Consider the following 14,660-nt stretch of genomic DNA (forward strand, 5'->3'; position numbering starts at 1 on the left):
ACTTCTAAAGATAAGATTGGAAGAGGTGGAGTCTGTGCTCCCCCCTCAGAGCCTTCTGCCTTTCATCTGAGCTCATGTGGCTCGGTGGGCAGATTCAGCTCTAACTCGTCTCTTGGGATTACATATCCGTCTCTGTTTGAGATGCTTTTTATGATCTCACTTCTGGAGTTTGTGGTATATTCCCTGCTATGTTTCCCGTCGGTAGGCTGCGGATGGCCAACTTTGAATGAATAATGGGTGAGTGGAGGCATACTTTGAATCTTGCCGAGCACCATTGATTCTCTGTGGTCTTGATGGGTGAGTGGATGGGGGGGAGGAGTTGCACATTATGACTTCACTCTTGTCTGAATGCTGGCTTAAGAATGACGGTTCTAGCCACAGTCTGCTCAGTAAAAAATGTAGGGTGTTTTCACACCTGATAGTCCGGTAGACTCTGCTCCGCTGGGAACCAAAGTTGCAAGATTTCACATTTTCAGCTGCTGTGGTTCGCTTTGCTTTAGTCAGTTGCTGCACCAAGAACCACTGAAGGAAACCACCCAAAAAAACAAGACACAATCACAACTTCATGAGCCATTTCTCCAGTGAGAGTGTTCTGAACTGGGTGATCTGTACCTGTCAGGTGTTGCTCTCTCTCGCCTATCATCAGCTGCGGATGCCCCCCCCCCCTCATGAAAACATGAGCGCATTGTGGGATGACTAATTTGCTTGTAATTGAAAATGAAGTGGACCATTTTCACTGAGGGTCATCTAATGAAGTTTATTGTTAATATTCGTTTTTGTTCATCCAATAATAGATGAACTACTCTGAAGATTCAGAAATGTTTATACATGATATCTGGGTTTTAAACCTTTGTACTACTGAAATGTAATAAAGAGCAGATGCTGATTAAACCAGAACTTCTGGCAGATAACATGCAACTTTCTTGACAAACTAGCCTCTATTGTAAATGTCTTCTGATGGATTCTGGGAAAGAAATGTGTCCCTCCAGTTATTATGAATTCACTTTCTGTAATGGGGCTGAATCCAAAACATCTGTGATGATTTGTTCTCTTTTTGTCTGCATAAAGTGCCGAGTTTCACAATCTCATGCAAAACAAGTAATTTCCCATAAAAATCTTTAATGGGATGTAATGTGTGCTCTTTATCAGTAAGACCTCTCTGATTTACTGCTCTGTGCAGCACCGACCACATCCTGTTTTACATTTATTTTCTCTTAAGCCCGTACCAGAACAAGAAGCTACATTTCAATTGTGAGTTTATTAGGATTCACAAAAGCTGATGGGTTACAAGTATTTTTTTTCTCCGTTTTTATAATGAATAAAATGTGGCAACAGTTTTATTCAGCTGTAAAAAGATGTTTTTATTTTTAGTTATTTTTTCACATTTCCATCAGATTAGCATAGTAGTAATTAAACAAAAACTCAAAATATACACTGGTCTGCAATGTGCAGCTTGACTCGATAGCATGAATAAATTCAGAAGTATTTCTAGAACGTGTTAAAACAAAAGTGTTTCTGTATGTGCCTGGTCACCTTCGACCGCACCGAGGCAGAACGGCCTCTGAATACCTACAGGACCTGAACATAAACCAATAGAGAACCTCTTCCCCCTCCATCCTCTCCACGTCTGACCTGATTCTTCTAATAAGGTGCTTTTGATAAGCCTAATGAGCGTTGTGGCGAGGCCCAGGAAACGTCTGAGCACAGCAAATGTGCAGTAATACATCAGCCTTGACATTTGTAGCACTATTAGGATCTCATAAAACACATTATGGTGCTTTAGTATTCTTTTCTCCTTTTAGACCTCACTGCCATCATTGAGGTTTGTTTTTTTTCTTCTTCAGCATAGCAAATCCTATAATTCCTTTCTTTATTACTTAACATTCCCTTTCTTCACCTTCAGGTAATTGAATACATATAATAGTTTAGATGATTTTTACACATCTTATTCACCGTTGTTGGGACAAAATTATTTGTTAGAGATGTTTCAGACAAGATTTGTGACTGATTAGATCAGTGTAATTTAAGAATGTTTTACTGTATTAGCATCTATTATTTGACATATTGGTATGTGTCCCATAAGTAAAACTGGCTTAATAATAATGACCAGAGCTTATTTCCAAATTGCTATTTTTGTATGTTATTCAGCAGGGCATTGGTCATGTGGTATTTATCTGGGCATTTAACGTGATTGTGGTGCACAGAAGCAATGTCCCTTGGTGAGTCTTTTTTTTTTTTTTTTTGCCATGGTGTACTAATATGTTTGTCTTATTTAATTCACCTAACGACACACGGCTGCAGTCTTCAGTAAACTGATGTTTTTATCTTGAGCAGTTAGCTGAAGTGCCAGGCTAATGCTAGCTTATTGTTTTGTGAAGACTCATTGATAATTTGGCCCTTTGCATATTTCAGTGACGTTCTTGTTAAATTTGCAGGTGAAACTTGCAGAAAATTAGTTTCTCTAATGTTTGATAAACGTAGCACTTTGAATGTTATACTATTAAAACGCTGACCCCCAGACACATTGTTTCTGCACAATGTGTCTGGATAGCACATTGTGCAGAAATGGTCGTGTGACAGAGTTTTCACTTTCACTGTGAACATTATCGTAACACTTTGAAGTCAAACAATTTTGCAAGCTGTTGAAGGCGGCTGTGGTTTTTTTAAAAAACATATTATGCTAACTGGAGCCGCATGGCTCGATAGGAGTCATAGAGTACTGTGAGCCATCTTTACCAAATTAACATAAATACTATATTTGACCAGAGTTCAGTAAGGCAAAAAAGCATTAATGTTCAGCTCTTAGAAAATAAAAAAAATTGACTGCTTTTTTAAAAAATGTTTTACATTGCTGTTATTGCTTCCAGACATGAGTAGCCTAATGAGGATGTACCATCTGTGCCGTCAGTGCAGTTGTTTGTTTTGCTTATTACATGAATTTAACCAATATTTGCCAATGATGTCAAGGGCTTGGAAGGATTCTGCTATTAGGACACGGCCACACAGATGTGTTCCTTGGATCCATGCGGCTGTGTGGATGGGAATGACGAACAGGAAACATTGCTTCATTGTTTTCACCCTTTAACCACTGCTCATAACTGTAAACACTGCAGATTACACCTTGATCATTAGGACTGTAAAATCATCTCGCAGCTGGACCTGAAGGTTTAAGGGACAGCTGGTGCTTGTAAAAATCTCAGTTTAACAGCAAGCTACTTCGTTTTCTGCCAGGGTCTGTGTTTTTGTTTCGTTTTTTTTCCCTGTATCACTTGTGGGTTTGATTTAATTTATTTAAGCATTTTTAAAATGTGTTGAAACACAAGAACATTGAGTGCTAGTAGATGTTATTAAATTGACTTATGAAAAACCCAAACAAACAATAATAAAAATCTCTAAATCAGTTTTAAAATGCAAACTTATCCAATTTCAGCCACCAGCTATATGCAGGTAGTGGATTTTCCCCGACTGGTTCTGCATATATTTGATGTATTCTGGTTAAAATCCTAAATTTTTTTTAATCTAGAATATAATCTAGTTTTATATTCATAACAGTTTTCTTCATCATGATCCATATAGGAGCAATTGCCACCCTTATTTTGAAAAGGTAATATGATTAATTCTTAAGTTACTTTCTTGGTAACATCCAGCAGCTGCTGCCATTCTTAATAGTCACTTTATCACAAGTGTATTTTTAACAGTGAAATCAACTTTTACTGCCAAGTTAATGTGTTAACATAATGGGCTACAGTTATACAGTGACCCACTCTGTTTTTGAGTTAAAATGACATTTTAAGTTTTTCAGTAACCTAGCGTAAATGCTTGTTTTAAATATAAAATAAACCTTTACTGGTTTTGCTGGGTGGTGGAGGACTTCCTCCTGTAGTCGCACCACCTGCTGGAACTTTCTCTTTAGGTTTGATTGTGCTGTGCGGCAACTCAAAACGGTTCTTAAAGTTTGACATAACGGTTTTTGAAGCTAAATAAGACTTTGTCACCAGAACAGTTTGTATAGCGAACCTTAATATTTTTGTCCTTAGCTGACACAAACTCAAAATAATGACAGTATTTCCAGCTAGCAAACGCACATCTCTGTCCTCCCTCCATTTTCGTTAGTTTGAGTTGTTGGTTGTTTGGTGACTTGTTGCATATGTGGCGCCACTCACCATGACTCAAGAAGATGGCAAATATGGGTTTATACAAAGGAAAGTGACAGAAATGATAACGGTGTGATTTGTAACTTTAACCTTTGGAAGGGTTTCCCTCAGGAAACATGAGACGCCCCGTTATGGGGGTGCTGGTGCAGTCACCCAATGGCCCAGCATGTTTTTGAATTAAGAAATGTTTAAAGTTGACAAGACATTTGAACAATAATTGGGTATTGTTAATGTCTCCTACTAACTCATAATTACCAAAACACCAACTATAAAGTCTTAAAATACTTCTAATACAATGGGAGAACTCATGCTTTAGACGACCAATTACTGAAAAAGTGGTTATATTATAATCAGGCATCACAGGCTGGATGGAGCAAATCCGTTTAAGGAGCTCCATCCACATGCTTTACAAGAGCATTCTTTCCTGCCCTTGTGACAAGAAAATAAATTACTTTTCTACTTTGAAAAATAATGGAAAGAATCTTTTAAATTGCTCATATTTAAACGAAAAAATTATTTTCTCCCTCTAAAACGTGGTGACATAAGTCATCAAATTTCCCGTCAGTCACCTTTGCCTTTTCATTTGCTGCCTGCTATTGAATAAGACCCCTTCTTCTGCTCTCATAATGACTATTCCAGCTGCATAAAGCTGGCTAGTCAAAGATGAGTAAATAATTCAGCAGCACACAATGGTATTTGATCCGTATGATGGTAGCATAATAAAGGATAATATGGCAGCTGGTGAAAATGTTAAGTTCAGAGAATAATTTGTCTTGCATGGTTTTATTCAAATGACCTACATACAGAGGAAACTAAATAATTATGCTGTGCAGTTGACACGTGTTTAAAAGCATATAATTGATACTGTATTGTTACATAAAACATGTAGAAATTAATTTAGCCTTACAAAATGGTTCCTGGCCATCTGTTATCTTTTCTACACTGTGGGTGAAAAATGCTTTGCATATCTCAGTATGCCAATTAAGTAATAATGACCCCCAAAAGCATCGTCTGATTGCAGACGGTAGTGGGCTGCCATTTATAAAAGGGTTGAAAGATCGGAGAAAATTGATGTTTGTTCAATTGGCTGGTTTGTGTTGTCCATTTTTTTTCCTGCATATTGGGGGAAAAAAAATTGATGTTTCATTTTGAAACGCATGTTGTTTTTCAACTGAGTTGATCAGGGTTACAGAAAGATGAGTCATTTAGTTTCATGTTGGTGAAATAAAAAGAACTTGCAGCGCTCATCCACAAACACATTGCATATTTGCTGGTCCTTTCAAACTTTCTTCAGATGTGTCCAGAACAACATATTGGTAGAGCATCGTCATCTATATCCTGTTTTTACGGTTTTACAGTAAAACACAGAAGAGAACGTTCATTTGGATGCATTCCTTAAGAACTTTAAAATAGCAGATTTTACGCAAGCATACTTTTCAGAGAAGAACATGTTCATTTGTGCTCTTTTTAAATTATTACAAGTCAGTTGACAATAAGCCCACCTGCTCTGGTTGGGACTGCGGTTGGTTGCTTATCAGACTTGATAGTTGTTAAAAGAAACATTTCTATTCAACTGAATGTGTCCTGATGAGAAAAGAAAAAGTTCAGATACGGTTGGAGGACGGGGGATGCTGTTCCCTACAACCTGAGAAAACTTTGCTGAATAAAAGACCTTTAAACCATAAGAACCAATGTAAAGAATTTTTAGGTACATCTAATTGGCAGTCTTTACTTTTTCCTTTGGCAAAAATATTTGTTTTGACATGTAGATGTTAAAGGCTGTTTATGTTTATGTTGCCATGCAGTGTACCATTCACCTTTTAAAGTAAAATATGACATATCAAGCTCTCAATAATTTAATGTGGCAGCTTGTAGACACGCCAGATGGGCATTAGTTTGAGTTAATTGTTCACCCTTTTCTCCATTTCACCTTCCATATGTGTTAATAGGATTATCTTAACAGGGATTCAAAGGTGACTATAGATGCTAAAGAGGTGTCTGATGCATGAATGCTCTAATGTGAATTAACAATGCTTCTTGCAATTCATTGAGCGTTCCATCGCCAGTGTATTTGTCCCATTTGTCCTTATGCATTAATCTGCATCCTCATGGTGAAAACGTACAAGGGCAGATGGCTACAACCGATTTACCCAAGTTAACGTACTTGTCTTGCACTCATCCTGATAAAAACAATGATGTGGAGTTGATTCTAACCAAAGTATGAATAGGGTTAAGGGATTTTAGCTGAGGACTATGTTTAACCTTTGTGGTGGATCTTGGTTTGTTCATAAATGCATCACAGCAAATTACAATGATCAGTGATTGCGCCTAAGCTCGGCCAACTAATCTAGGTCCCCTCTACCAGATTCCACTAAATTTATATTGAAATGCTATTTGTGGTGCTGATGTTCTTAGCAGGAAGAGGAGACCCTAAATCAAATTATTCTCGAGGCCTCATACAACCTTTGGTCAGCCCCAAAGACGTGCTGCGCTGCACGTCTTTAAGCTGGATGTGAGGAACAAACTGGGAGATTTATTTTATGTGGCCCTAGTAGAGACGAGGCTTTTCCGTTTCGTGACTGAGTTTGTAATAAGCGTCACAGAGGCTGTTTGTTTTTGGTTGCCTGGTTTTATGGGACAAGTTTTTCTGATCTCTGCTCTTCCATGGCTGGCCCTTTAGTGCTTGTTAATGTGTCAAAGGTCCGCTCTGCGGCCACTCGCACTGAGACTGGAGTGACACTGACGGTGATGGAGCAGAAGTAGAGAAAGATTTTGATATAGCACAGAGTGGTGCCACAAAACTGCGTACTGCGTGACAATGGTTCGAGCGTGACAGCTTCTCCATGGGCTGAACCGCCAGCTGACCACCAAAGAACACAGGAACATTGTCGAGTTGCAACACAGACACAAAGCCATGCACCGGGGGAGCGTGTGTGAGATGTGAACACACATGCCACAAAATTCTTTGTTCACAAAGATGTATCATTCTCGCTGCACACCACGCACCTCACCTCTAAAAGCACGACAATAGGTTATACTTGCAGTTGGCAGAGCAGGCAGTGTGGCTTTTAAACTTGAGACCTACCTCGATGTGGGATTCTCCGAAGATAAAATGTCATCACATGGGGTTGATGTACAGTACTGGTTCATAGTTATCAAATACATTTTGTAATTCAGTCCGTTTATGTTCATTTAAAGAAAAGAATCGTTTTAAGTCAATTCGGCGCTCTTTTTCTGTATCGGATTGGTATCAGACAGAACAGGTAACTGGACTCCAGCCTTGGATGGCTGAATTAGAAATGTCAGTGTGAAAGTGATCACTGGGTTTCATGCTGTGGAATGTCAGAAGCACACCAGATGCTCCCAGTGACGGGGGCGACTGACGCCGCCATGTGCATCAAATGTAATTAAATTTTGCCAGCATTTCTGGTCCCATTGCATATGGAGGAGATGTTTCCATAGACATAAAGGAATCTGGTGCAATAAAGCAAATTCCCCAAATTTGTTCTGGAGCCACAGATGTCAGAAACTAGTTTATATTCTAATTTCACTGAAAGTGACCCTTCTGTCCTCATGTCGGTCACCTGTTTGCAATTAAGAACCACCAAACAGAAACATTTCAATGTGTTAAAACTCAGTGACAGTGAGAAAGTGGTTGTTCAAAGCTGAAAAAGAGGGAAAATGTAGCGGTTGAGTCAATGTTTTTCTTTCCCAAGATGGTTCCTGTGGTCTCTGCTTTGATATTTTTTTACATCCCCATTGTGCCATGAGAAGAGCCTTCAAGGTCATAACAAACAAGACCCGTGGACAACCACATAATAAGCATTTCCTCCGCAACATGGCCGACTGATCACAGAGACCAGACTTTGGCCTTGGATAAAAACACCCTCTCAGTCCCTTCAGATAAACATGCAGGCTGGAAGAAAAGCTGTCTTTTTTTTCTTTTTTTTATCTCTAATTCTGGGTGTGTTTCTGTCTTGGCCGTCGTTTTTTTAAAGTTTTAGAAAAACACCGACTAATCCATTCTACTCAAATTCTATTAATCAGAATTGTGTATTGACTGCAAAGACACCATTTCCTTCCATTGATTTTTTTTTTCTTCCTGTTATCCACACTACATTTACAGATATTAATTTAATACTTAAATGTCATAAGTTGTTTTGTGCTTTTTGAGCACCACAGATCATACAGCAGGTATAATTTCTGTGGGAACTCAAGGTTGGCAAGTGGGAATGTGGTTTTCTCTTTGCCACTCGGTGTTGGCTGCAACAGCTTAGGTCATGTTGTGCTATTTAGATTCAATCTCAGCGGGTAATGACCAGAAAACAAAGATCTGAGGTGATGTATAATTAGCTCAGAATGTAATGGAAAACCTCTTCCAGTGTGCAATTTTCTGGCCCCGTCTAGGATTTTAAACCTGCTTATTTAGAAAGCAGTTCCTGATGGACAATTTGAAATGCTCTTGCTTTAGTTTGTGGTTCTTGTACATGCCATGATTTGTCTACCCTTCTATACTTTAGAAACCCCATTTTTTGTCTATATTTGCATTGAAAAGGTCCAATATTTTTGAGAAATGTCTTGAAATATTAGTTTTTGTGCCCACTCGGCATGCAAAGCAACAACTTTAAGATGCGACTTAAAAATTTTTTAAACAATAATGTAGTTTGTTGGGAAAGGTTTAATCCTTGAGTCTTACATTTTCCAGTTTTAGCAAGTCTGAGGAGAAAGCCGTGTCTGATTTATGGCCAAAACTTCCTCTTGAAAAGAAAGCTTTAACTTTTCTGTCTATGCAAGATGTATGAGCTGAAAGTTTATAACAATGTCTCTCTATTTCTTATGAAAGTAAAGACTTTCTAACTTTTTGTGCAGTCTAGCTATTACGAGCTCAGAAAATGAGGGTGAGTTCTTTACGTTTTGCAATTTATCTTTAAGAAATTTATTTTGAAGTATATGAGGAAATATTTGTCTTCTGTTGAAAGGAAACTGGAGGCTCCCTCATATTCTGTGAGCCGCACTGACTCAGTTCTCAGTTGAGATTTCGTAGTGCCTGTTTCTCTTGACAAATTCCTTCATTTCTTGCAATGAAGGATTTCTCATTCAAACTTAGATGCTAACAAGTTGGGCCCCCAAGCCCAGTTTCTTCTCCACCAGGGCAGCCACTGTTGTGCACTAGGTGGCTGTCTGGCTGATGTGCATTGTTGCAGTGTAGCTGCTGCATGTCCTTGTGATTGGATGCACCTACTCTCAACCTTAGCAGCTCAGAGTCGCATACAAAGCAGTTCAATGAGATTGTTTACTTTGCAATGGGGAGTATGTGTACACGGTTGTACAAATGTACCTTTGCGCAAATTTGTCTGGACAATCAGCTTTGAAGAACGAACGTCCAAGAACATGGGAGATCTTTGGCCGTCAAGCTAGCTAACCAAATCTGCTTCACTAATATTCAAGAACTCTTGGCATCATTTTTTATGCCATCTGGTAGCAAACAAACGGTGAGAGAGTGAAAGAAGCTGCATTGACTTGTAAGTAGTGAGAAAATACTGGAACACCATAGATTGACAGATGTATTGAAACAGCAAGGACTTATTAATAAACATGGCCTGAAATATATTATTCCACAGTTTGGTTTCTGAAACCTTGGTTTTCCCTAAAATGTTAAAATCTTTCGTTCTTGTGGAGCCAATATTGTCTGAGCTAGACAAATTGTTCTATCCCATGGTAAATGGATACAGCAAATTATAAATAAACTTAAGAACATGACTGAACTGAACGTGTGCACATCGTCTGCAGCGTTTCCCGTTTGTTCTGTATGCTGTGATCTAGTCCGTCTGATGTCATGGCTGTGATGCCCAGGGGAAAATAATGATTATGTTGGAAGTGTTAATTAGGTGGGACTTTTTAATTTAGCCTTTGCACTGTTGCCCAAGTCTCATCGTCATTACTTCCTTGTATGGAGATGGCCTGTAAATTAAACCTACAGCCTCAACTTTAGAAGCACTTAATCAGGTTGACCCCTGCCACTTTCACTATCAATCACACGATGAACTCGCATTGCTATCTTCTCTGACCTTGTTTTTTTTTAGTCGTGTTCTATGGTTTGCTGACTTTTAATAACTGCTAAGCTTCACAATTTACTAAGTAACTCCTACTGGGAATTGTTAGCACTTTTTATGCAAAAATCTGATTCTTGATGTTTGAAATCAAGAGGAATGGGGACTGCATGCAACAAATCGACAACAGGAGCCACCTTAACACGAGTAGTTTACTTTTTGAAGACCTCAGAGGTTTATTGGTGTTCACATTAGTGAACAAACGGCATCATGAAGACCAAAGGACACAGCAGAAAGCTCCTATAAAAATCAATCGACAGGAAAGCTATTACTTATGCACTCATACCTCTGGCCTTTATGAAAGAATGGAAAAATTAAACACTTTGTTATAGAAAAGTCCTAAAAGATCCTGTCTGCAGCTGCTACAAGCCATAATGGGCACAGAGCAGTACTATGAAAGATTCTCATTTTTCAAAGCAAAATGTAAGATGTAGTAAAAACATAAAAGGAAAACGAGAGCCACATTTATTGAAAATCATATTGACGTAATGTCAGTAAAACTGAACAAGTGTCTTAATCCTGTGTCGTAGAAGGAGCAAAAGCCTTGCCGTAGAGGAAGTTGGTGGTTCTACAGTTTTGTCAGAAGTAAGGGAACAACTAGTCTGACCGTACAACAGGGTGTGCTATTTAGCTGCTTTTAAGCTGCTCTCTTAATTATGAGTGCTTGGTGAAAGTGTGAAGTGAGGTAGGTGTTGCTGGCCTTCAGCGCAGCAGTACCAAACTGTCACTTTAATCTGGCCCCCTTGCTCTGTGACCTTGTTGAGAAATGAGGCTTTCCTGCAGAGTGAGGTTTTCTTTTTTTCTTCTTTTTCCTCAGCGTGAAAACTGGCCTGATTGTTTCCATTACAGCGCCTCTGTCTCAATTCATCACCTCAGTATTGACTTTACTGAGGAGCTGTTATCTAGCTGGCTGAGCTCAGCAGCTTCTCTGTGATCAGAAATGTTTCCACTCAGTCTTGATGCGGGCTCTCAAAGAAACAAAAAAAAAAATATCAGTGGTTGAGAGTTACATGTGATGTCAGTAAATCCCACTTGTACAGTGACTATTGTCTGGTTATGACACTGTCTCTTTTTGTTCTTTGTTATACATTACCTGGGGTTAGACGTGTGCTGCTTGAGTATGTGTGGGAGACAAGACTGTGCTGATTGTGACCCACTTAGCAGTATGCACTCCTGTGGTGAATTACAGCTCCACATTCAGCTGGAAGAGTGAATATTTCTCACCTGCTGCCAGGATTGACACAAACACCAATACCAAGAACCTGTTGCAGAACTTTTATATGACAATAGTAGAGTAGCTTTTCCTGCAACTGGAAAGTTGTAGGTTCAATTTCAGCTTCCTCATGTCATGTGTCAATCCCTCCATGGACAAGTCGCTTATCTCCAAATTGCCTTTTAGGGATGCAAGTTATCAGTTAGATTCAAAGTATGTAAAGATTTACCTGTTACATCAATGACAGTACAATGACAGCTATTAAAACATCAGTGTTTTACTTTATCAAATCATCCTCTAGTGCATGTGGCCATGATTTGTGATCAGGCCAGGAGGAGTTCTCCAGTGTAGCTGGGATTCAGGAGTTACCTTAGTACAGAAAGGGGGCTCAGTCCAGCCTTACAGAACATTCCAAGGTCAGACAATGTCCTGGTGGGTCGATGTGACTCAGAGAGAGGTAAACACCGGGTTCAAGACAGTTCTGAAAGGAGCAAAAAGAAGAGGCTTATGTTGTCTGGCAAAGAGACTGAAAAGATAATCCTCAGATAATGACTAGGAAGACACGGACGGAAAGTATGTAAGTTCTGGCATAGTGGAGGAGTTGGAGGTCAGTCTTTGTGCAATGCCCATCACACCTCATGACAACTCTGTATCTAGGCTTTGACAGAGCAGACTAAAAAGGAGGCAGAAGCTGCTTTACTTAACCAAACACTGTCCTGTGTTCTCTGAACAGGGCCGCGAGTTCTGTTTATGAACAATCGAGGTTATTAGTCAAAGGAAAAACAGAACAAGGCAGACTGGAAGCAGACCCCATATGATCTGAGGCAATTACTCATCCAGACATGCCAAGCATAAGAAAACAGGACAGAGACTTTGAATGTGAATGAACAGATCTGACAATAAGGGAATGAGCGCCAGCTGTGGGTTTCACAGAATGCTGATGCTGAAGCTTCCTTTGGCTTTTACTCTTCATGTAGACGCTTATGTGGCACAAAGTCAATTTTCTCTGCCATTGTTCATTTTGAATAGCATAACAGAAAGCGTTTCTCAACATTTGTAGTTGAAGTTTCTGCTTACTGTAATATATGCATGATGGCCCTTTATCATCTCTGTAGAGTCCTGGTGAAGAGGCCAGATGAGGAGGCAGGTTGTGACCTGGCAGGGCACCTCGTTAACGTTCTCCTCCAGGTGTCCGCTCCGTCATCTGGGATCAGGCAGAAACACAAAGAGCCACTTCACTTCTATAAGGACAAACGTACAGAAGGGAAAGTTATAGCAAGCTGCACCACACCTGTAAATAGTAGTTTTTTTCTTTGTTTCTAAAGCAGATTCTTTGTTTCTACATTGGTGGTCTTCTGTGAGTAGTGGTATAATGAGACCCAGTGGTATTTCTGGTCATAGTGAAGTGCTCTCTAGCTGCTGTCAGCTCCAGGTTTTAAGGCGAGTGCTTTCAGAAAGCCTCATCTCTTCTGAATTAATTGGCTGCTAAGTAGAACAGTCTGCTTAGACGGGGTAGATGTGATCTTGGATGATGGCTGTGAGCCAGTAATGATCCTTAGCTGAGCACCTGCTTTCTGTCTGTGCTGCTTTAAAGGGTGATTTTACCTTTATTCAGTCTACTTCTGATCATATGTTGGTCCAATCTAAAATATTTACTTTGATCAAACCTGAGCTGGATCATATTAGAGGATTTTCTGTGCATCTTTGGCAGTAACGGTTTAGTATTTGGATTAGACAAACCTGGAGTGGATTATTCTGAACTGATTATAGATTGTTTTAAAAGTTCATTAGTGAAACATTTTCTTTGGGAAAACATAAATTGTGGTTTACTACTTTTCCCAATCGTACGAGTACAATCATGGTCTTTGTCATTATTTCTGATGAGTTGTATGTATCGTTTACATTAACAGGATAATTTAATTTCTCACTTATAGCATACACTTCAGGACAAAATCCTTTGCTATTGCCAGCATCTGTAAATTTATGATCAGCAAGATGAGAACATTATGCAGAACAGATTTGCTGTATGTCCAAACATTTTTTAACTATCATGACACTTCCCTATACAGTGGACCCCTGTCTATTTGTGGTTCATTATTCACGGTTTCACAAAGTCTGTGGAATGTGACTCCAAATTATTTGCAAAAACGCTGAGGAACAAACAGATACTTTTCATTGAGCATACCTAAAATATTAGTAAAAAATGGAACTTAGAAAGGTGAAATACTTGGACACAAGGCTGCACACTATTGGCTGGCATTTTACAAAGCAGCCAATCCAGGAGCGTCATTGATTTTCCTTGCGACTTTTCTGGCAAAAGTGGAGATGAGAGAAACCATTGATGATGTCTTCTGTGGTAGTGCCAAAGAGTTTCTACGGTGTGTAATGATGCATATTAAGGTTTAGTGTTTGAACTGCTGTAATAGGCAGTTATAACTGTTTTTAGAGGGGTGGTCTTAACTATTTGCAGACTTTAATTATTCAAAAGGCAGCATTAGTGTTTTGTTTTTTTTTTGTTTTTTTTGTCCAACAAGAATATATAAAAAATATCTGTCACACAAGAAGTAAAAGCAGAACTGACTGGATGCTGGTAAGAGAAAACGATCTATAGAGATAAAATGTAATACTGAAAAATTATAGCAAATTTATTTGAAGCACACTCAACATTTTCTTAAAGCTTTTTTTTTTAAAGCTTTGGAACATCAAAATGTCATGCAAGGAGACTTTTCTTTTTCTTTTTTTTTTGGTAACATTTTTGAAGGTCAGTGCACTAGCTAGACTAAATTCATCAAGTAAATGGGAGGAAGAAAAAAAAAAGAAGCCTGGTATCTGGGTAACGTTCTACTCTCCAGAGGAATCTGCTCAGAACTGTGAAAATCACAGGGACTCCCGTTTATTTCACTCTGATCCCTTAACGGCAGAGATATTAATCCTCTGTATGATCACAGTGTGATCATATAGAGTACACGACGTACACACACACCTACACACTCTTGTACCTTTTGTGTGATGCGCTTCAGAAAATGATCCTCCATCTGTGCTCATCCTCTTCCTCACTTTTCAACCTTTTATTTCTCCCCACTGCAGATAATTGAGGAAATCTGGAGTTTAATTACATGTAAAGGGGCCACTGGTGTGCTCTGGAACAGTGTGTTCAGCCAATTAAAACAAGGCAGTCTTATT

The 14,660-nt window shown here is 39.0% G+C and overlaps 1 protein-coding gene across 3 annotated transcripts in view; it reads left to right on the forward strand.

Moving 5' to 3' along the window:
• nav3 (neuron navigator 3) overlaps positions 1-14,660 on the forward strand; it is a 273,084-nt gene that overhangs the window by 12,984 nt on the left and 245,440 nt on the right. The window lies entirely within an intron of this gene.

The sequence above is a fragment of the Poecilia latipinna genome, unplaced genomic scaffold (genome assembly GCF_001443285.1).
Source record: "Poecilia latipinna isolate Pla-1442-1.1 unplaced genomic scaffold, P_latipinna-1.0 Scaffold518, whole genome shotgun sequence".
In the NCBI taxonomy this organism is placed as follows: domain Eukaryota; kingdom Metazoa; phylum Chordata; class Actinopteri; order Cyprinodontiformes; family Poeciliidae; genus Poecilia; species Poecilia latipinna.